Source organism: Nothobranchius furzeri, chromosome 12 (genome assembly GCF_043380555.1).
Source record: "Nothobranchius furzeri strain GRZ-AD chromosome 12, NfurGRZ-RIMD1, whole genome shotgun sequence".
Classification (NCBI taxonomy): domain Eukaryota; kingdom Metazoa; phylum Chordata; class Actinopteri; order Cyprinodontiformes; family Nothobranchiidae; genus Nothobranchius; species Nothobranchius furzeri.
This window is the reverse complement of record NC_091752.1, coordinates 43557282-43580093: the sequence shown is the minus strand read 5'-3', so window position 1 is coordinate 43580093 and position 22812 is coordinate 43557282. Positions and strand designations below refer to the sequence as shown.

At 41.5% G+C, this 22812-nt stretch overlaps 1 long non-coding RNA gene across 1 annotated transcript; it reads right to left on the bottom strand.

Annotated features, from left to right (window-relative positions):
• Positions 1 to 3630: 3630 nt before the first annotated feature.
• Positions 3631 to 5071, bottom strand: LOC139062137 (uncharacterized). The gene is made up of 2 exons (XR_011515724.1): positions 4105 to 5071; positions 3631 to 3759 (listed from the first exon to the last, which is right to left on the bottom strand). It is a non-coding gene; the product is annotated as an uncharacterized lncRNA (long non-coding RNA).
• Positions 5072 to 22812: the final 17741 nt, after the last annotated feature.

Genomic DNA, 22812 nt, shown 5'->3' with positions numbered 1-22812 from the left:
TAGATTACCAAGCATATTTGACCTAAAACACACAGAAATACAGGAGTAAAGAGAAACAAGAGACATAACTATTAGTGAGGAGATAAATTCCTCACACCCACACTTGTATAGCACCTCTCAGAGTAAGGACTCCAAAGCGCTTTACACTACAGTGCATCATTCATCCATTCACACACACATTCACACACTGATGGTGATGAGCTACGATGTAGCCACAGCTGCCCTGGGGCGCACTGACAGAGGCGATACCCTTTAGAGATAATTTGCTCTTGGTGTGCGGCATAAAGAGAAAATGGCAGACAAATAATGGGTATGCCCCTTTTATATTGACAAGGGCAGTGTTGTGCCCAAACACGTTCACTGAACAATCTCGTTCATGAATTTTTCTTTTTGTGAACGTGAACAGAACTTGTTCATATTTAGCCTGACGAACGTAAAAATTAGTGTGTTCGTCCTGGCATGCGTGAACTGGTTTATGGACACGTTCTTTTGCCGTTCTAGCTCCGGATCTCCATGGAGCTTTTCCGGAGCTAAAGACTAGCTAAAAAGGATGAGCCGGATACACGTCTGAAACGAGTATCCGGTACGGATAAAGCATTTTTGACGAATACGATCATGAAACGAGCAAAACTCGTAAATATCTGTATTGTTGCTGAAGGAAAATCCTCATTGGGTAACTGACGTCTTCACGCTCTGTGATTGGCCAGTCACATAGAGCGCCCGCCCCTCCCTACACACAAAACTCTGCAGCTGGGAGCTCAGTCTGGCCCATCCACGCATACACACGGACAGTAACGGATCTTTCTGTGCTTGCTTCACTGTTGCTCACGTTTCTTCAGTACTCCCTAGGTTTTCTTCAACTCGCCTCTTTTTCAGTTTAATATTTAAAGTAACTTTTTTCGTAACGTACGTGGTGCATTTGACAAGACAGAGCTGAAAACGGCTCGTGCTGCATCGGTCACTAACTCCTCTCCGCTCGGGTTTCTCTCTCTCTCTCTCTCTCTCTCTCTCTCTCTGCATGTATTAATTCATGCACTTAAATATTAATGTTCTGATTTTATTGAAAATCTTGTTCTGTAATAGTTCCTTTACTATTGTGATCAAAAATATTTAAAGAGCAAGTAACGTCTAAATTAACTTTTTTTTGCTGATGAACTGTATAAATGAGTGTCTAATAGTGTTTTAAATGTGTGTATTCATTATTTTAGCATTTTGGTGCATTTTCTTAAAAAATTAAAAATTCTGCCTAAATACCACAGTATAGCTCCACCTTCAGCTTAAAACATAGAATTTGACTCATTTTGAATAAATTTTAGCCAATGGCTAAAGAGTAAGATACTACGTAATCCAGTAGAGTACTACGTAGCAGCTCTGTGTCAACGTTATAAAAGCATCGGGAGTCTCGGCCACGCCTTGTGGCGAGTTGGGAGTTGGATTTGCATGAGAGTGTAGGAGGCTAGCCGTAGTTCAGCATTAGCATATAGCATTAGCATATCCTAGTCTTTAGCATAGCTTTTAGTGTTATACATACTTATTTAGTGTTAGCTTGGCTGTTGGATATTGTAGTTTAGTTACTGTTTGGCTGTTAGTGTAATTAGGAAAGTAGTTCGGGTTTAGTGCTCCATATCGTGTTAGCATGGTGAGATGGTGTAGTGTAGTATGGTTGCGGAGCTCTGTCGGGTTGCACTCCTTTCCGCTGGACTTAGAAATTAGGCGCCAGTGGTTGCGTGTCTGGAAAAGATTCAGCTCCCGCCTGGTGCTGTAGTTTGCAACCAGCATTTTACCCGCGATTCTGCACGTCTCCGTTCCAAGAGGGAGGCTGTGCCCACCGTGGCTCTTCCGCGATTTAGATGCAGCCCACCGACTCTGCTCCCCCACCATGACGGGCTACAGTCTGAGGTGAGTAAGCTAAATAAAAGTTTTAACATCTTCTAAAGACAATTTCCTACCTAAATGCAAAGTTTGAGAGACGTGGTTCACTCCATTTAGCTAATATCAGTCTGCACTGCCTTCGGGCTATTTTGTCAAGTTCACAAAATGTGGAACGGGATGTAAGGTTAGAATCAGCGGCGAATCGGAACATATCTCGAAGCCCTGGCCGACAAAACGGTCCACATGACTGTCAGGCTCAGAGAAAATTCGGGTTGTTTTTGTGTCAGTCGGTAATTCAGCAACAGTGACTCTAAACTGACGCAGCACTAGTTGACAGACAGCATTACAGCGTGAAATCTAGCACAGCGTGACCCGGTTCCGTGAGGAATTCTGTTCAGGAGGTCGCATTTCAGGGTCTCCACATCATATGTGACTGACTTTTACTTTATAATAACATCACACACTAGGAATGTTATAAAGCGCCTATATGGGACAGTTTCTTTTGTATTTTATCTGACTTTATAAACATCAATGTGCTTCTATTTTTTTTCAGGCTAAATCTACCCAAGACACTGGCTGTCAGACTGATTTAGTAATCTGCAAGAATGCACTTGTCCAGGCTGACGTGGTGTTACCCGTAGCAAAGGTGAATTATTTTTAATAATCTTCTATGTAAACATTTTATTACCTTCTAGTTTTAATTTGTTTTACAGATTGTTACAAGTGATTTTATGCTCTTTTAAACATTTATAAATGTGCTGCTTCTTTGTTTTTATAGAGCTCACAGCCTCAGTGTCTTGTGACACAGGGACCATGACAGAAATTCATCTTCCAGAAGGTCCCAGAGCATCCACACCTCCTGAAAAGACCACGGTGTGAGGTGTCTGCTGTTGATTCCAGCTTCCACCTCAGTGACAGTGCAAGCTCAGTGAACTGTTCAAGGTAAAAAAAAAATTAAAACATTTCTGAATTTTTAAGATATTAACAATTAAATAAGTATGTGATTACATCATGAAGGAGGCTACTGATTCTGGCCCTGTGACACTTGGTGGTCACCACCAGGTGGTGACGTGTGAGCTGATTCACCTGGTAAATAACTTTTAAATTAAATATTTTGTTTTTGCTATCAAAAGTAAATTAACTAATAACCTGCATTACTGCAGGACACTCAGCAAAATATGGACTCTACACCATGAGGCAGGCACACGTTAATAACTCTATAAGAGCACATAAGGTAAGCAACACCACATATTATTTTTATTACTGTACACTGTCCTGGATTTGTTTTCTTTCTGCATGATTTGTTTTCTTTCTGCATCTCATCATTAGCCTGGCTGATCACCTGATAACTCCTGTCATCTGGTTATGACAGCATGAGGATGTCCTCACACACCTGTAACCTACCAGCTCATCTGGCAGAATAGAGAGAGAAGAGACAACACCACATCTCCTGTTCCTGGAAAGCCTTCAGCCATCCTTCGATGACTGAGAACCTCCATCAGCTCTGTCTCCTGTCTGCCTACAATTATTATAATAAATATTGTGTTTGACAAGTTTTTTGTGCTGCCAAATATCTCATTTTGATTCCAGTTTTGATATTTTAATGGATATTTATAAATTACATTAATTGAATTATCACATTGTCGCATGTTTAACTAGCTCTATTGTGATGAACTAAACTAGCACCTCACTGTTAAAAGCTCGTTTTAATTTCAAGCATGTTTAAGTATTTATGGACATGAACAAAAACAGGAAATATATAAATTGAGATTTATTTAATTAATATAACAAATAAGGGGGAAAGAGTCATTGAAAGGCACATTCTTCTGGAAGTTCCTGATCCCGACGACATCAGCAGGAGACCAGCTGCAGACACCAGAGGATCACCTGCAACCAAGAGCAGCTAGTATCAGTAAATAAATAATGAAATCAGGGCAGTTTTAATGGGCTGAACACATTACAGAATAATTTTCTCATGGTATATTTTCATAACTTTATGCAGCAGACTAGCTTGAGCCCAGATCTCCTGGAGAGCTGCTATCCAGCACGTTTCAGTGGATTTTCCTGCTTTAACAGGTTAGATAAGCTGTTAAGCAGCTCAGCTGTTTGTTGCTGATTAAAACCAGGTGTGTTGATGCAGATAAATCTCTAAAACATGCTGAATACTAGCTTTTTAGGGCCATGGAGACAAACCCTGCAGCTAATCCAATGCTATGGCTAACGGCTACTTACGTTCAGAGATGGGTCTGTTGGGTCGGTTCCAGTAATTTCAGGCAACTCACAAGCTCAAAACAATAAGGCTCATGTCCGCTTGTCTCCTCCAAATAGACTTGGTCCCTTTCTTCTCGAGTGTCTGGGTAAGGAGGGGGAGAAACGTCCTCCACTTCTAATGACTGCTCAGAGTGAAGGGAGCTAGCTTCGTCTAGTTAGCCGTCTCTTCGTCACTGCCACGGCTCCGCCCTCTCGGTCCTCCAGGCAACGCCTACTAATGTTGCAGTTTTCAAAATTGATACGTGGGTGGGGTAAGACTCTGAGGCACACTTGACATGCACTTTAATCTCAATTCTGAGGCTGCTCTGTAAATAGAAGAAGAAAAGATCATTTCTATAGCGCCTCAAGATAAAAATCACGAGGTGCTTCACAAAAACAAAAAAATGTAAAATATAAAAAAGAATTTAGAAAATGATTAAAATTATATTTAAAAATAGCAAAAAATAGGCAATTGTGATTATAAAATGTAAAGAAAGAGAGAGAGAGAGAGTGAAAAGGAAAGAGGGAAATCAGTGGAAATAAATAGTTTTCAAATAAACCAAACCCACTTCCAGTTAAACCACACCCACTTCTGGGTTAGGCCACGCCCACTCTGAGTACAGATACAGATGATAGTGGTGTACTCACTCATCCCTACTAGCTAAAACATCCTGTTAACCATAGAGTTTATAAAAAGTAGAACCCGCAAATGCGGCCAAACATAGGCAGTAGCGGTTGGTGTGTCTATGCTGTGTGCAGGAGTCCAAGTTCATTCAGAAAAATTGAAACGGGACTTAACTGAAAGAATATACTTTTCTTATGTTTGGCACTTTTAATATTGCACTTTGAGTTTGCTACCTCAGCCTGCTTCCTAAGATTGTTTAATAATTTCCCATCAAATAATGTTTTCCTCTTGTTATTGAGAATATACTGTAGGGTAAAAACTGCAGCTGGGTATGAGTGTGGACTGAACGGGTGCCAACTATTAGAAAATTATTTAATAAGTTTTATACATATATGTGTGTATATATATATATATATATATATATATATATATATATATATATATATATATATATATACACTGCTCACAAAAATTAAAGGAACACTTTAAAGAAACACATTAGATACATCAGATCTCAATATGAAGTTGGATATCTATACAAATAACAGCAGGGCAATGTCTTAGGAACAGAAGGATGCCAAGTCTTTCAATGGAAATAAAAGTTATCAGCCTACAGAGGGCTCAATTGTGTAGACACCCTAAAATTGGAGTGAAATGAAGATGTGGCAGGCTAGTCCATTATTTCAAAAACTTAAGTTCTGCCACTCAAATTGCTTTTCAGTATCTTGTGTGGCCCCCACGAGCTTGTGTGCATGCTTGACAACATCGGGGCATGCCCCTAATGAGACAATGGATGGTGTCTTGTGGCATTTCCTCCCAGATCTGTCTCAGGGCATCCCTGAGCTCTAGTACAGTCTGAGGAGCAAACTGGCGCTGCCTAATGGACCGAAACATAATGTCCCACAGATGTTCTATCGGGTTTAAGTCAGGGGATCATAAAAGCCATTCAGTTGTTTCAATTCCTTCATCCTGCAGGTACTGCCTGCATACTCTTGCCACATGAGGCCGGGCATTAGGAGAAAACCAGGACCTACTGCATCAGCGTAGGGTCTGACAAAGGGTTCAAGGATTTCATCTCGATACCTTATGGCAGTCAGAGCACCATTTCCTAGGCGGTAGAGGTCTGTGCGTCCCTCCATGGATATGCCTCCCCAGACCATCACTGACCTACCACCAAACCTGTCATGATGAACAACGTTGCAGGCAGCATCACGTTCTCCTTGTCTTCTCCAGACTCTTTCACATCTATCACAGGTGCTCAGGGTGAACCTGCTCTCATCTGTAAAAAGTACAGGGCGCCAGTGGCGGACTTGCCAATTCTGGTGTTCTTGAGCAAATGCCAGTCGAGCTCTACGGTGCTGCGCTGTGAGCACAGGGTCCACTACAGGACGTCGGGCCCTCAGGCCACCTTCATGAAGTCTGTTCCTGATTGTTTGGGTAGAGACATTCACACCAGTGGCCCTCTGGAGGTCATTCTGTAGGGCACGAGCAGTGCTCAGCCTGTTCTGCCTTGCACAAAGGAGCAGGTATCGGTCCTGCTGATGGGTTGTGGACCTTCTACGGCCCTGTCCAGCTCTCCGAGAATAACCGCCAGTCTCCTGAAATCTCCTCCATGTTCTGGAGATTGTGCTGTGCTTGTGACACATTAAACCTTCTTGCTGCAGTATGTGTGGATGTGCCATCCTGGAGAAGTTGGACAACCTGTGTAACTTCTGTGGGGTTAAGGAATCGCCTCATACTGCCAGTAGAGAGCCAAAACCAGCATGAGTGGAAAACCAGCCAAAAAAGATCAAGATGGAGAAACTTGAAATGACCTCTGCATGTTAAACCAGTCCTGTTTTGAGGGTTTTGTAATTGTTGCCACTTTAGTGCACCTGTCGTTAAGTCCATGAACACCAATACAGCTGAAAGTGATTAACAATGCCCTCCGCTGCCTAATCAACCAGGAAATTATCAGACAAGTTTAATTGATTTCATGCCAGGCTCAATAAGAAAAATGTTCCTTTAATTCTTGTGAGCAGTGTATATATACTGTGTGTGTGTGTGTGTGTGTGTGTGTGTATGTGTGTGTATATATGAGAAAAAAGAACTATGAACTAGTTCATTTTTTAAGCAAACTTTCACAACACTGGCCCCAGGGTCCGCCCAGTAGGCGGACATTTATTGAAAGCTCTTCATTTAGTGGCTAACTGAGGTTACCTAATCGTGCCCCTAAAGGCGAAGCCCATATGAAATAGAACATCTGCTTTACAGTAATAATGTTGAATGTAAATTGTTGTTTTCACACACTAAAGTGTCACAAAGTGCCATTTCAGTGTGCAAATTTGTTTCCCCCCACATTTCTTTGCCTCCAACTAGTCCCAGCCCAGTGAAAGATTGGCTCTCCTTCTGGTAGAATTTAGTGCAATTGAAACGACCTTTCTTCTTTAGGTTCATTAACTGATTTGCTTGTTTCTAACGTTTGATGTATTTAAGAATAAACTGTTGTGCTTTGGTCCCCAGCCTGTGATGAGTGGACGGTCCTACACAGACTTGGGCCGCATCAGGACATGAACCGTCGGACACTCAATTGTGGTTAGCAGCTTCTTCTCCTGAAGCTTGGCCATATGACTTTTTCACTTTTTGAGCCGATTTTCCTCTTGTGCCAGAATCTACGAGATCAGATCGAGTTTGGTGGTGAGCGTCATGTAGTATACAGGGGTAATGAGAGGCGATTAACACCTCGCAACCAGCTCCCGATCAGCAGTTGTGAGCTTGCATGGATTTATCCCGTGTTTAATTTTTTTTGCTTGTTCCTTGTGAGTGTATTGCACTGTTGAAGCAGCACAGCGAGCAACTGTGACCCAAAAATGACCAGAACTGCTCAAACATGCGTCAACACAGCTCTCCAGCGATTTCCCTGTTAACACAGATCAGTCATTTTAATTTACTTTTTTTTTGCACACAATGACAACCATTGTCAAGAAAGCGAGTTTACCTTGTTTATGTCAAAACATTGACTTTGTTTCTTTTGTCTTCCTCCTCCGTGAGGAAGTCGTAGACTTTTAGCTGAAGCGGAACACCTCGAGTGAAAAAGCACAGAGTCCGCCCGGCTTTACTGGTTTCACTTGTTTGTAGAAGCTTCTGCAAAAATAAAAACCAAAGATTTTCTGTGATATTTCTATAAAACAAATGAAAATCTGTTTGCACTGCACCAACTGGCAAAATATTTAACAGATTTTTTCCTTGGAGTCCTCTGAGTTTGAGGTATTCTCATCCTCTGCTTGTGTTTATTTGTAGGTGGTTGATGGCTTGATCTGCCTTAGCTATATTTAGTAACGTGTCTCCATTCACTCCTCCTCTTCCTCCTGTGAAGTTCCCTGCTCAGAAACTCCTGTTTGTCCCACATTCAACTTCATAATGTCAGTAACTTTCTGTGCATATAAACAAGGTTTATAAATCCCCGAACATTTCTCCTGTTATTTAGGAGTCGGTCCAGCAGAAAATAACCAGTCCCTTGAAATCAAACATTACAGGTCATTTCACCTATATGGATTTAAAAAAAGAAAAAAAAAAAACTGTAAATGTCAGTGTTTAATGAAACTTAAATGTTTGCTGCAAGAGTTCCAGAAGTATGGTGATTTCTTTAACCCTTTAGTGCCATATTCTCACCAAAAAGTCAGCTTTGAGCACAAAAATGTCAGCTTTCAACTTCAGAGGAGCAGCTTCAAACTACTTTTTCTTCTCAACAAAGTTCAGTTTTATTCTTAAAGGTCTCTTTGCTGTTTAGAGCTTCTGGTGTTAATCTTTGCAGACAGTTCCTTAACATGTCTGATTCTGGCTCTCTATTAAAGGGACTATAAGGGAGTTTAACAACCAGTTTGTGTACAGAAATCTAAAATGTCTTCCTCATACATTCCTCTGCAATGCTCTGGTCCTGTAGAATGATCCCCAGCATTTTTACTGTGATGTCCTCTGTATTCCTGTAAAATCGCTATTACGTCCCCGGCTCTCTAGGAGAGATGAGGAGGGGAGTAATAAAAGTGGTGTGTGGATTCAACAATAACAAAGTGCAGTGTTGCTTAAAAAACAAGGGTTTATTACAAGAAACAAGTGAAATATTTACAAAGAACCCAAATCCAATACTATATACAAAAAAGGAGAAACGAAAAGCGCCACCCCAGAAGGGGGTGGGAAGAAAACCGAGAATAATAAATTTAGAATCAGAATCAGAAGTTTTTATTGCCATATGTGTGCCAAGTCACAACATTAGGAAATTGCTGCGGTATTTTGGTGCAGAAGGTAAGATAGAAAAAAAATTAATTAAGAGATAAGCAAATATAAGAACTAATAAAACACTCATGATAAAACTATTAATGTAAAAAGTGACAAGAATTAGAGAAGCAGCTATCTACTCCGTGTAGGTACTAATCTGAGTATTTGTTGAATGGTTCAAGCACAGCATCGGGTCACGTGACTGGGATCAATCAACTTGAGTGGGCTGCCCTAGGATTTTCATTCAAAAGTCCAACTGCAGAGGGGAAGAAACTGTTTTGTGGCGAGAGGTTCTGGTCCGAATGGATCTGAGCCTTCTGCCAGATGGGAGCGAGTCGAAGAGACTGTGTCCAGGGTGAGACAAGTCAGCTATTATCAGACCTGCACGCCTCAATGTCCTAGAGGTGTACAGATCTTGAATGGAGGGGAGTTTGCAGCCAATGACCTTCTCTGCAGAGCGTACAACACGCTGCAGCCTCTTCTTGTCCCTGGTGGTAGCTCCAGCATACCACACGGTGATGGAGGAGGTGAGGATGGACTCGATGATAGCGGTGTGGAAATGCCTCATCGACTGTGGTGATAGGTTGAATTTCTTCAACTGCCTCAGGAAGTACATCCTCTGCTGGGCCTTTTTTCTGATGGTGGTGATGGTGGGCTCCCATTTGAGATCCTGGGTGATGGTGGTGCCTAAGAAGCGACACGAGTCCACCATCGTGATGGGAGTGTCAGACAGGTTTGGGGGGGATGGGGTGTGTGTGTGTTTCCTAAAGTCCACAACAACCTCTGCTGTCTTCTGGGTGTTTAGCACCAGGTTGTTGTGGCTGCACCAGGACACCAGCCGTTCAGCCTCCATTCTGTAAGCGGACTCATCCCCATTAGAGATGAGTCTGATGATGGTGGTGTCGTCAGCAAACTTAATTAGTTTGACAGACTCATGCTTGGAGGTGCAGCTGTTGGTGTACAGGGAGAAGAGCAGAGGGGAAAGAACACAGCCCTGTGGTGAGCCGGTGCTGATGGTCCGTAGGTCCGAGACATTCTTCCCCAGCCTGGCTTGTTGTTTCCTGTCCGTCAGGAAGTCAGTGATCCACCTGCAGATGGGGTCAGGCACGTTCATCTGGGACATTTTGTCTTGGAGGAGGTCTGGCAGGATTGGATTATAAACACAAAAGGGGAGATCCGAGGTCAAAGTCTAAAGCCGGTCCAACGTCAAATTACCAAATTGTCTAATCCTAAATCCAAATTCCAAAAACAGAGAGCACCGAAGATTAACTATAACAAATTTACCAAGAGATCAAGCGAAGAGAAGAGAATAGCTTAAACTCCAGAAGAGTCTAAACTATCCTGTACCTTCTCAGAGAACTGATGGCTGTGGGGCAGCCTTTAACAGCTGTCTAGTAATTATCGCTGATCAAAGACAGCTGGGCAACAGGAGACAGGCGAGGCAAAGGCCACTACGGCCATCTTGTGGCCGAAAAGGGGCAAGGCACGTACCCCCCCCCTCCCCCTCCACACTTAAGAGAATAATTGGGGGGGCGGGTCTCAAAAAGGGCCAACATTAATTCAAATGGTCTCCCGCTATCTAAACACACAAAACACTACCTAAATTAACTACCCCTGGATCATCTCAAGGCGGGCAGATTAAACACAAATAATCACGCGGCGCTGATCCCCAGTGCTGCGGAGTGTTCCTGAGATGTTAGCTTGCGTCAACAACACTAGCCTTTCAGGAGGATCCGACATCTGAAAACAACAAACCTACGAGGGAGCCTCATGATTAAAACTACGTGACAACGCATCAGCGATGACGTTTTCTGCTCCCCTCTTGTGCCGAATCTCCAGGTTGAACTTGTGGAGCAGGAGGGCCCACCGCATCAGCGCTGGTTGCTGTTATACATCCGAGAGAGGAACACGAGGGGGTTGGGATCTGTAAAGACGAGAGTGGCAGTTTTACTGTTCCCAACATGAACATGAAAATGTTGCAGAGCCCAGATGAGTGCTATGGTTTCCTTTTCTACTGTAGAGTAGTTTTGTTGAGCGGGATTGAACTTCCTGGAAAAGTAGCACACGGGGTGATCAAGTCCATCGACATCCTCCTGAAGGAGGACAGCTCCAGCCCCTGCTTGACTAGCGTCAACTTCCAGCTTGAAAGGTCGGGAGAGATCTGGAGCAACTAGAACAGGTGCACAACAAAGTAATTTTTTCAGAGACACAAACGTGTTTTGGCATTCCAGGGTCCAAGCGAAAGGGACACGAGTGCTCAACATATCAGTAGGGGGTTTAGCCACTACCGAGAAGTTGCGACAAAAACACCTATAGAACCCAGCCATGCCGAGAAACCGTCGGAGCTCACGGCGGGTATTTGGAGGTGGAAAAGAGACCATGGCTTAGATTTTGTCGGATAAAGCCCTTACTTTACCATGACCCAATTCCTTGCCTAGGTAGCAGACCATAGCTTTAACAAACTCACACTTAGCTAGGTTCAGAGTGAGATTAGCAGATTTCAGACGATCGAATACTTTCTGAAGAGTCTGGATATGATGATCCCACGATGACGTATAAATGACTATGTCATCCAGGTAAGCACTACAATTTGGTACATCACCCAATACCTGATTTACGAGCCTCTGAAAGGTAGCCGGAGCATTTCTCATGCCAAAGGGCAACACAGCCCTTACGAAAAAGAAGTATACTTTAAGTATCTAATTTCAGGTATACTTAAGTGTACAGAAGTTTATTTGCATACTTGTTCTTAAAGTTTACTTCAAAGTATACTCCTTGGGACTAAATTGGGCCGCTAAAAGTATACTTGAAGTATACTACAGGTATACTTCAAAGTAATAATTTAAGTTTATTTGTAGTGTACTTCTGATATAATTGAGTATACTTTTCTCTTTGAAAGTATACTTAAAGTAACCTCACAAGTGTACTTGGAGTGTACTTCAGATATAATTGAGTATACTTTTCTCCTTGGAAGTATACTTAAAAGTAACAATACAAGTTTACTTGTAGTGTACTCCTGATATAGTTGAGTATACTTTTCTCCTTGAAAGTATACTTATAAGTTTACTTGTAGTGTACTTCTGATATAATTGAGTATACTTTTCTCCTTGGAAGTATACTTAAAAGTAACAATATGAGTTTACTTGTAGTGTACTCCTGATATAGTTGAGTATACTTTTCTCCTTGGAAGTATACTTATAAGTTTACTTGTAGTGTACTTCTGATATAATTGAGTACACTTTTCTCCTTGGAAGTTTACTTAAAAGTAACAATATACATTTACTTGTAGTGTACTCCTGATATAGTTGAGTATACTTTTCTCATTGAAAGTATACTTAAAAGTAACAGTATAAGTTTACTGCTAATAAAATTGAGTAAACTTTTGCCCTTGAAAGTATACTTAAAAATAAACTTTAAGTAACATTATAAGTTTACTTGTAGTGTACTTCTGAAATAATTGAGTATACTTTTCTCTTTGAATGTATACTTAAAATTATACTTAAAGTAATAATATATGTTTACTTGTAGTGTACTTCTTATATAATTGAGTATACTTACAGTTTTGAAAGTACACTTTACAGTAAACTTGACGTAATATTCTTTTAGTACATTTAAGTATCTCTATTTTTTCTATAAACACATACTGCAAGTAACATTTAACATCTGCTATTTGCTACTACCAATACATTTAATTTCCACTATTTACTGATACTTCGTCTTTATGCAGAGAAAAAAAAAGTAAATAAAATAGCTAAGTCATTTTGTTTAAATTTATTAAACAGAGAGAATTAGAACAGAACAAAAACAGACCTGTTTACCAGGATTAATCAAAGATGAGAACGCAAACTGTTCTGAACATGACGCGTTAATTCTGTCCATTTTGAAAGACTTTTTAAAAATGCCTTTAAAAAAATCAGTCCATTTTATGGATCCACTTGCTTGGTTGTTGATGCCTTTTTGAAGTTTTCATTGTTGCATTTCTTTCGTATTATTTTTCTTACATCTTGAACGCGCAGAGATGGAAACTTCAACTGAGCATGCCCTTTGAACACACAAAGCAAAAAAATGAACACTTGAACTGTTAGGTGAACTCTGACACCACAAAATCTTTACAGTTCGTACACTGTAAACCCGAATAAGTAGGCAGAACTCAAAAAATGTAAGGCAATCAGTTGCCTCATATTTTCTGAGTTTATAAACTCACATATTTTAGTATATCAGACCATAAATAAACTTAAATATTTGGAGTTTATATTAAATATATTTTCAAATTATGATCAAATTAAAGTTACTGATTAAGCCAACTCAAACAGAAAATAAAACAAAATTTGAAAGAAACAATTACAAACGCACACTTTTGAAAACTGGACAACAGCAGTGTGTAGTCTTTCTTTGAGTAGGTGGTTTAAAGCAACATCAGGATGCACATCAATTCAACATTAACAAAATATGAATTACACTAACCACTATCAAGTAAGTCAGTGAGTACTTTATGCCATTTGGCATAAAACCAGTTGAGTATTGAATCGGATTAGCCTATTAGCATTAGATGCTAATGGGCTAATCCGATTCAATTATTCACGCTAAACTAAAGCCACAAATGAGAGTTGCCAGACTCAGAACGGCTGGACGAACAGAGAAAAGGTAAAACTCAACTGTTCCTCCCACTGTCTTTATGGGTGACCCCGCGAGGAAAGTTGACCATTGAGCAGGGTTGATGGTTAAGGACTTAAGATGGCGGCGCGGCAGTAGCACGCAGCGGCCACTCCGGAGCCAAATGGTGCCTACGTTTTTGTGTATCATGGTTTTTTATCTTATGTTATTTTTCTTATTTTTTACTATGGATATCGTCGGTACTGGTGCCTGTGCATACAGCAGCCAGACACTTTGCTACCTTCAAAACCCGGACAACGATATCCAAGAGGAGCTGCAGGAAATGCTACGAGAACTCGGTTTGCTCCGCGCACCAGGCCTCCGTGCACCAGGCCTCCAGGCCTCCGCGCACCAGGCCTCGATGCCTCATCGCTGCCTGATGCTGGCGTCCGGAGGAGGGGACATCGGAAGCGATGCGCGAGGAAGCGTAAGCGCGGCAAGCGGGCGGGAATCTGTCACAGGCTAAAAACAAACCCTAGCCGGCCGGCTCTCCCGTCCATCATCTTGTCCAACGTCTGCTCCCTGGATAATAAACTGGACTACATCCGACTCCAGCAGGCTACGCAGCGTGAGGCCAGAGACTGCTGTGTCTATATTTTCACGGAGACATGGCTCAGCGACAGAGTACCGGACGCCGCTATTCAGCTGGACGGGATGGCCTCATTTCGAGCCGACAGAAACGTAGCTCTGTGCGGCAAGACTCGCGGTGGCGGCCTGTGTGTTTACGTCAACGAGAAATGGTGCAAGAACGCTCTGCTAGCTTCCCGCTATTGCTCACCGCTGGTGGAGTTTGTGACTGTCAGATGCAGACCATTTTATTTACCACGGGAATTCACCACTGTTTTCATTATCGGAGTGTACATTCCACCTGGCGCTAACACTAAGGAAGCGTTAGGAGAACTGTACACAAACATCAGCGAACTGCAAAACACACATCCAGATGGACTGTTCATTGTTGCTGGAGATTTCAACCATGCAAATCTCAAATCAGTGCTTCCTAGATTCCATCAGTATGTGGACTTTGCAACGAGAGGGGTAAACCCGCTGGATTTGGTTTACACAAACATCCCCGGCGCATATCGGGCAGAGCCCCGCCCCCACCTTGGCTACTCAGACCACATCTCTGTCATGCTAATTCCAGCATACAGACCACTCGTCAAGCGAGCAAAACCAGTTCTGAGGAAGGCGAAAACCTGGCCGGCAGGAGCCACCTCTGCTCTTCAAGACTGTTTTGAGTGCACTGACTGGAACATGTTTAGGGAGGCTGCAACTTACGGCGACTCTACTGACTTGGAGGAGTACACGTCATCGGTGTCGAGCTACATCAGCAAATGCATCGATGACGTCACTGTCTCCAAGACCATCATCTCACGACCCAACCAGAAACCGTGGATTACTGCGGAAGTGCGCACACTTTTGAGAACCAGAGACTCTGCCTTCAAAGCGGGAGATAAGGTGGCGCTTAGCAGAGCTAGAAATGAACTATCTCGGGCCATTAGAGAGGCGAAGCGCGCACACGCCCAGAGGATCCACAAGCACTTCATGGACAGCGGCGACACACGGCGAATGTGGCAGGGCCTACAAGCCATCACCAACTACAGGACGACAACACCTGCCTGTGATGGTGAGGGCTCCCTCCCTGATGCGCTGAACAACTTCTACGCTCGGTTCGACAGGCAGAACGACGTGGCAGCAAGGAAGTCAATCCCTCCTCCGGACGACCAGGTGTTGTGTCTCACTACAGCAGAGGTGAGGAAAACTCTACGCAGAGTCAATCCACGTAAAGCTGCTGGTCCAGACAACATCCCGGGCAGAGTGCTAAAGGAATGTGCTGAACAGCTGGCGGATGTTCTCACCGACATCTTCAACATCTCTCTGAGCAGTGCCGTTGTTCCCACATGCTTTAAGGCCGCCACCATCGTCCCAGTGCCCAAGAAATCTTCTGTGTCCTGTCTCAACGACTACCGTCCTGTTGCACTTACACCCACCATCATGAAGTGCTTTGAGCGGCTAGTCATGACACACATCAAGACCCTGTTGCCCCCCTCACTGGACCCACTGCAATTTGCATACCGCCATAACCGCTCAACAGATGACGCCATTTCCACTGCACTCCATCTTGCCCTCACACACCTAGACAAGAAGGACACACATGTTCGAATGCTGTACATAGATTTCAGCTCAGCATTCAACACGATCATCCCCCAGCAACTGATCGGAAAACTGAGCATGTTGGGCCTGAACACCTCCCTCTGCAACTGGATCCTGGACTTTCTGACTGGAAGGCCTCAGTCAGTACGGATCGGGAACTGCACCTCCAGCACCACCACACTAAGCACGGGGACCCCACAAGGCTGTGTGCTCAGTCCTCTGCTGTTCACACTGCTGACTCATGACTGTGTAGCAACACACAGTTCAAATTACATCATTAAGTTCGCTGATGACACAACCTTGGTGGGTCTCATCAGCAAGAACGACGAGTCAGCATACAGAGATGAAGTGCAGAGGTTAACAAACTGGTGTAAGGTCAACAACCTGTCTCTGAATGTTGACAAGACAAAAGAGATGGTTGTTGACTTCAGGAGGATACGGAGTGACCACTCACCACTGAGCATCAACGGCTCCTCTGTGGAGATCGTCAACAACATCAAATTCCTGGGAGTTCACCTGGACAAAGACCTCACCTGGTCCCTCAACACCAGCTTCCTGTACAAGAAATCCCAACAGCGTCTCTTCTTTCTGAGAAGACTGAGAAAGGCCCAGCTTCCACCAACGATGCTAACCACCTTCTACAGAGGAACTATTGAGAGCATCCTGAGCTGCTGTATCACTGCCTGGTTTGGGAACTGTGCAATCTCTGACCGCAAAACCCTACAGCGGATAGTGAAAACAGCAGAGAAGATAATAGGAGTCTCCCTCCCCTCAATCAAGGACATCTACACCACACGCTGCATCCGCAAAGCCACCAGCATTGTGGCTGACTGGTCACACCCCTCTCACACACTCTTCACACTCCTGCCATCTGGAAGAAGGTACCGAAGCATTCGAGCACTCACATCCAGACTGTGCAACAGCTTCTTCCCACAGGCCATTCGTCTCCTCAACGAAAAGGGACTGGACTGATAAACGCATGCATGCACACACACTCACACACACACACGCACGCACACAAACACGCGAACACACATGTTCTGTCCTTAATTAGATAGTTTATTTTTCTTATATTTTTTCATGTTGTAAATTTATGTTGCATGTAGCACCTTGGTCCTGGAGGAACGTTGTTTCGCCTCACTGTATACAAACCGTATATGGCTGAAGTGACAATAAAGTTGATTGATTGATTGATTGATTGGTTTATCCCTTGAGGTCCACGTGGCAGGGGTGAGGTGGTGCTCACTCCTCACCCCTGTCACGTGGACCCAAGGGATGAACCATCAACCCTGCTCAATGGTCAACTTTCCTCGCGGGGGTCCTACCCATTAGGACAGAGGGAGGGTTAACTCAAGGAGAAGTGGAAAATGAACATATTTGCCCAAATGGTGGTGTGTTACTTTAACATCAACAATTAAAGAGCAGACAAATAGTAAATTACATTGTGGATGTGGACAATGCTCTAACAGAGTGAGCCATCTGAATCCACCACTCTTTCAGATTTTGAGTTACACATGTAACATCAGGTCATTTTTGACTGTGCAGCTTGGGTGATAGTTTAGACTCATCAAGACCAAGTAAGATCTTCTGCGTGAACTCAAATGCGTTGGTCAGTCCCTTCGGATAATCTAGATGTAAGGCATAGATGAGGCCGAACATTACCAGGAAGGCATCAGGAAGCCTGGAGAGGTCGACAATCACATCACCCTCTAGGATAACAGATTCTCACTGGGTCGTACGTAACTGGACTCTCTGCATCAGCGGTGATGGTTGTCAGGAGGACAACTGCTGCATCCCTGAGGTCCGGCTCATTGGTATCATCCTTACAAAAATGAAAGGGAGATCATACACTAATCACATCTGAACTGAAACTCTGACTGTGGCCATTTTTATTTCAGTAGATTGTCATGTAAATAACAATAAATGCAGTCTGATAGACTCCTGTTTAGGGATGGGCAACATGTCAAAGATTTATCGTTATCCAAGTTCTTGTCTCTCATCCAGATCATTTTCCCATGTCAATAAATTTGATAATAAAAAAATGAAAAGATGTGTAAGTTGGCCACATTTATGTCCCTTTAAGAAGCTGTAGCACCTTGAGTCATGTAAAATTTTAGTCAATGTAATACATGAGACAGCTCCATCTAGTGGACAAATATTGTTGCTACGCATTCCTGTAGTTATCGCCTACTTATCGTTATCGAGGTGAGATCTTCAATATATCGTGATATTGATTTTAGGCCATATCGCCCAGCCCTACTCCTGTTCATTCTGTTGCTTTGTGCTCTCATTTACGAATAAAGTGAGATGGCTTCAGTGTGTGTCAGTGTTATGCTAATGAAAGCTACTTGAATTCTTTGCAGTGATTGTTGATTTTTCTCAGTGCCTTAAAGCCTGCCACACATGAGGGCCATCTGCTGAGCAAACGGCCTCGAATGACCGCTTGCTCAGCAGATACCTCGCCATAGGCGCCTGATTTTCACAGAGTTTTCCACCTCACGAGACGCTGAGGTGAATATCTGACCAGTTAAGATATTTTCTGCCTCACAGGGGTAAAAACTCGCCGTGTGCGCATTACCGAGCTACTGGTTGAGCTGAAATAATCTAGTGGACAACCAAAGCACGTTCTCCGCTCACATGACCCCAAGATGGCAGCCCCGTCTGCATGTCAGAAAAGAAACAACACAGAGACAGAGCTGGAAACGGAGGAAATGCCTATCCTTTTCTGTTGATGAAACGTCGCCGCCACCGGCATTTGAAGGTTAGGAAAATATGGGTACAGTAGCTGGAAAGATGGACCAGGCAAGGAGTTTATGCCAATTTACTCCAAGAGATGCACCTGGAAGACCCAGAATCCTTCCGAAAGGGTAATGGAAACAGTGGGCCCATCGATCCACAAAGTACCGTTTTGTTTATTTTTCAGACACGCAGACAGGGTAAGGGGCTGCATCTGAATACATCTTGGGGTCATGTGAGCGGAGAAAGTGCTTGGATTGGCCACTAGAATATTTCAGCGCAGCTCAGTAGTGCACACACAGCGAGTTTTTACCCCTGTGAGGCGGAAAATATCTAACTGGTCAGATATTCACCTCAGCGTCTCGTGAGGCAGAAAACTCAGTGAAAATCAGGCGCACATGGCGAGCAATCTGCTGAGCAAACAGTCATTCGAGGCCGTTTGCTCAGCTGATTGCTCTCGTGTGTGGCAGGCTTAAACATCTTGCCAAAGGTTTGTAGTTGAAACAATGGCACATTTTCCAAAATGTTCATGTGTGTTGTCCTTGTGTTGTCTTTATGCATAAATAAATAGAATGATTTGTTCAAATTTACAATACTGGGACTTACCACACATGTCCTCAAAAACCCAGAGGTTTCCTCACGTAGATAGACTGGATGGGCATGGAGAACAGTGGTACGCCTTGTGTGGACATCATGTAATTCCTAAGAAGATTAAGAGTGTAAATACTGTCAAGTTTACTAATCAAACTTAATGCCAAACTGCTGTGACCAATTTTCCAAGACAATGATATCTGCATCTAAATCCAATGATAAACTGCTGAATTCAAAAGTTAATTTGAAGTGTTTAACATTACATAATACAGAGGGGTATGAGGGCCACTGAAGAAGAAAAAAATCTGAAAATAAATAAAATAAATAAAGTCAGAATTCTGACATTTATCTCAGTATTCAATTGTTTCCTTCAGTGGCCCTAAAACTGCCTTATTGCCTAATTAGAGTCACTGAAGAAAAAGAAAAGAATTGAGAAAAAAAAGTCAGATAATTTCAAAATTCTGGGATTAAAGTCAAAATTCTGACTTTTTTCATAAACCTAAAACCAAACAAACAAAAAACTATTTAGGAATTTTTTTGTAAAAAAAAAAATCAAAACAAACAAACAAAAAAAAGCCTGAATTTTAAGATTTAAGTCAGAATTCTGATCCCCCCTCATAATCTTCCCCAATTTCCCTTTTTTTTGTATTAGGTACCAGTCAGAACTCTGAGATTAAACTCAGATTTATGACTTATTTTCTCAGAATTCTATTCTTTTTTTCCATCAGTGGCTCTGATACTCATAGCATAAAGGCATTACCTGTAAATTGTATGTTCACCAGTTTTAAAAGACAAATCTGTATACATATATACATACATACATATATAGTCATGTTATTTAGGATGTGCCATCAAAAATGCAGATTGTGAGAATTACTCACCAGTGGTCTCCCTTGTATGAACCTCTTGGGGGTCAACAGCAGCATGCCATCAATCTTGTGTGCAGAGAGTGGGGTTGGATCATTGAAGTCTGACTGCAGATTCATAGACAGGCTTCCCGGTGTGGCTGACAGCTCATAGGAACGCAGATGCTCTACATTTACACATCTACACCAGGAAGCATAATCAGTACAGAGAAAGCAAACATTGTGAATCACAAGGTAGGTCTGTGTTAGTCTGCAATATTTAGGCAGTCCTCCACTATACATGAAGCTATGTGAGGAGATTCAAGTGTAATTTGACTTATCCACACAAAGCTAAAAACATAACATTTAAAGAAAAGAATCTGGAGTAACCGCGTACAGTAAGGACAAAATTACAACACTAAAATACTGTGAAATTAATAGAAACAGCGTTCTGCGGTTCAAGATATGTGCAACTGAGCACTATTTAATTTGATGATAAAACATTAACAAAATGTCGATGTCTATGTGTGTATTAAATAAAACTTTTCACAAAAACTGACAAACTCCCGCGAGCTAACTGAACTTACCATTTTTTTTTTTTTGTCCTCAGAACATCACATTTTAACAAAAACTATGGAGGGGACAAAAATGGAGGGAAGGAGGGAACATAGCATCGAGATACAGCACCACTTTGTCTCTTGCGGTCACAATCCTCTTCTACGGTTAAAAAAAGCAGGCTGCTTGCAAAGCTATCGCACGGGTGCTACGGGGAAATAGTTTACAACACAGACTGATTTCTTCATTGCTGTACAAGAGACCACTGCTCATTTACTTTTAATAAGTGGACGTTTAAGTTTGACTTGGTGGCGCTGAGCTCCCGCTTTTATTTTTTTCTCAGAACGTTTAAAAAATTACGATGGAGGGGGCAAAAAATGGAGGGAATAAGTCTCTAGAAGTCTAATAAAAAAGTATCTAAAGTAATGCTAACCTTTAATAATGAGATAGCGCTGCTCATTTCATTTAATACTTTAGTTGCACACAAAGTTAATAACACAGCTAACTCATGCAATGACTTAGCATATTAGCTTGCTACATGGCCAACATTATTCACCATGTCCGTCTTAAAAACATTTAAAACATTTAAGCAACTTTTATGGTGGCTACTTACATTTAGCTCAGTGGTGCAGAACCAGTGACTGTCAAGTGCAGATGCAGAACAAAAGCGCGACCACCGACGGTTAATGCTCCTCCAACCTTTGCTCTTCTCGGTCTGCTGAGAAGCTTCGAGAGCCGACTGAGCAAATGCTACAAAATAAAAGCACTTCCTGTGCATGTAATTTCACAATAATTCGTAATTTCATGCTTAATATGTTATTTAGGACAGGCAGACAGAGTACTTTTTTCATCCCTATGAAAATTATTTTTACAGAAGTCCAGTACCACTCAATACTCACACTTAATTGACTAGTTATTTCAAAATAAGGCAAAGATTCAAAAAAGGATAAAATTAATATGGAGGAAGTGATTATGATGTTAAACAGAAAGGACATGTCAAAAAAAAGGACTGATTTCAAAATATATAAAGCTTTGCAACAGGATTTGATTGTTAAGAATACAGATATTAAAGAAAAATGGGAACTGGAAGTGAACATAATGATAACAGATGAGGAATGGGAGGAAACACTTGAAGCAGGCCATGAACTAACTAATAGTCTGTCTTGGAGGGAATTTGAATGGAATGTGAATAATATATACTTATATATATATATATATATATATATATATATATATATATATATATATATATATATATATATATATATATATATATATATATATATATATAAGTATATATATTATATATACTTTAAAACTCCACTTATCATGTCTAAATAGTAATGTTTCAAATTTATGTTGGAGAAAATGCGGGCTAGTGGGAGACTTTTCACATATACTTTTGGACTGCCCTAAATTCATACCATTCTGGGAAGGTGTTAGGGAGAAATTGAAAGAACCTTGAAGGTGAAATTACAATTTAAGTTAAAATGGTTTGTACTGGGAATGCTATCTTACACACATAATGGAGACATACTTAATCAAAATTCTGCTTATGACTGCCAAGAAGTGTATTACAGTTTTATGGCTGGACACAGAACCCCCAAGGGTGGCACAGTGGAGAGACAGAGTTAGACAGGTCTACAAAATGGAACAATTTAATGCAAGACTATGACTGGGACTAGGGAAATTTGAAAAAATTTGGGAACCTATAAAACAAATGTTAGAAAGATAGTACTCTCATGTGAAAATTATTATTATTAATTTTTTTTATTTATGTATTTTTGTCTTTTGGGTGAGTTATTTAGCTAGATCAAAGTAAAATGTAGAATGTAGTAGAGAGCAGATAAGATGAATACAGAGAAAGCTTGTCAGAACTATATGTACTGATTGGTGATTTGGTTAAGTTGGATAGATCTCATGGCCACAAGGAAATTCGAACTTTGTTCAGGGAAACACTGCCCTGGAGAAGGGAAGAAGAAATTCAAATGCATCTCCATGTAAATGTTGTTGTTCTAATTCAAAAATAAAAAGTTCCAAATATATATATATATATACATACTTATATATTATATATATAAGTATATATATTATATATATATTATATATATACTTATATATATTATATTATATAAGTATATATATATATATATATATATATATATATATATATATATATATATATATATATATATATATATATATATATATTAAGTATACTTATACATTACTTGGTGAAATATACTTCTGATAGAGTCAAGTACAAGTATAGTCTAAATG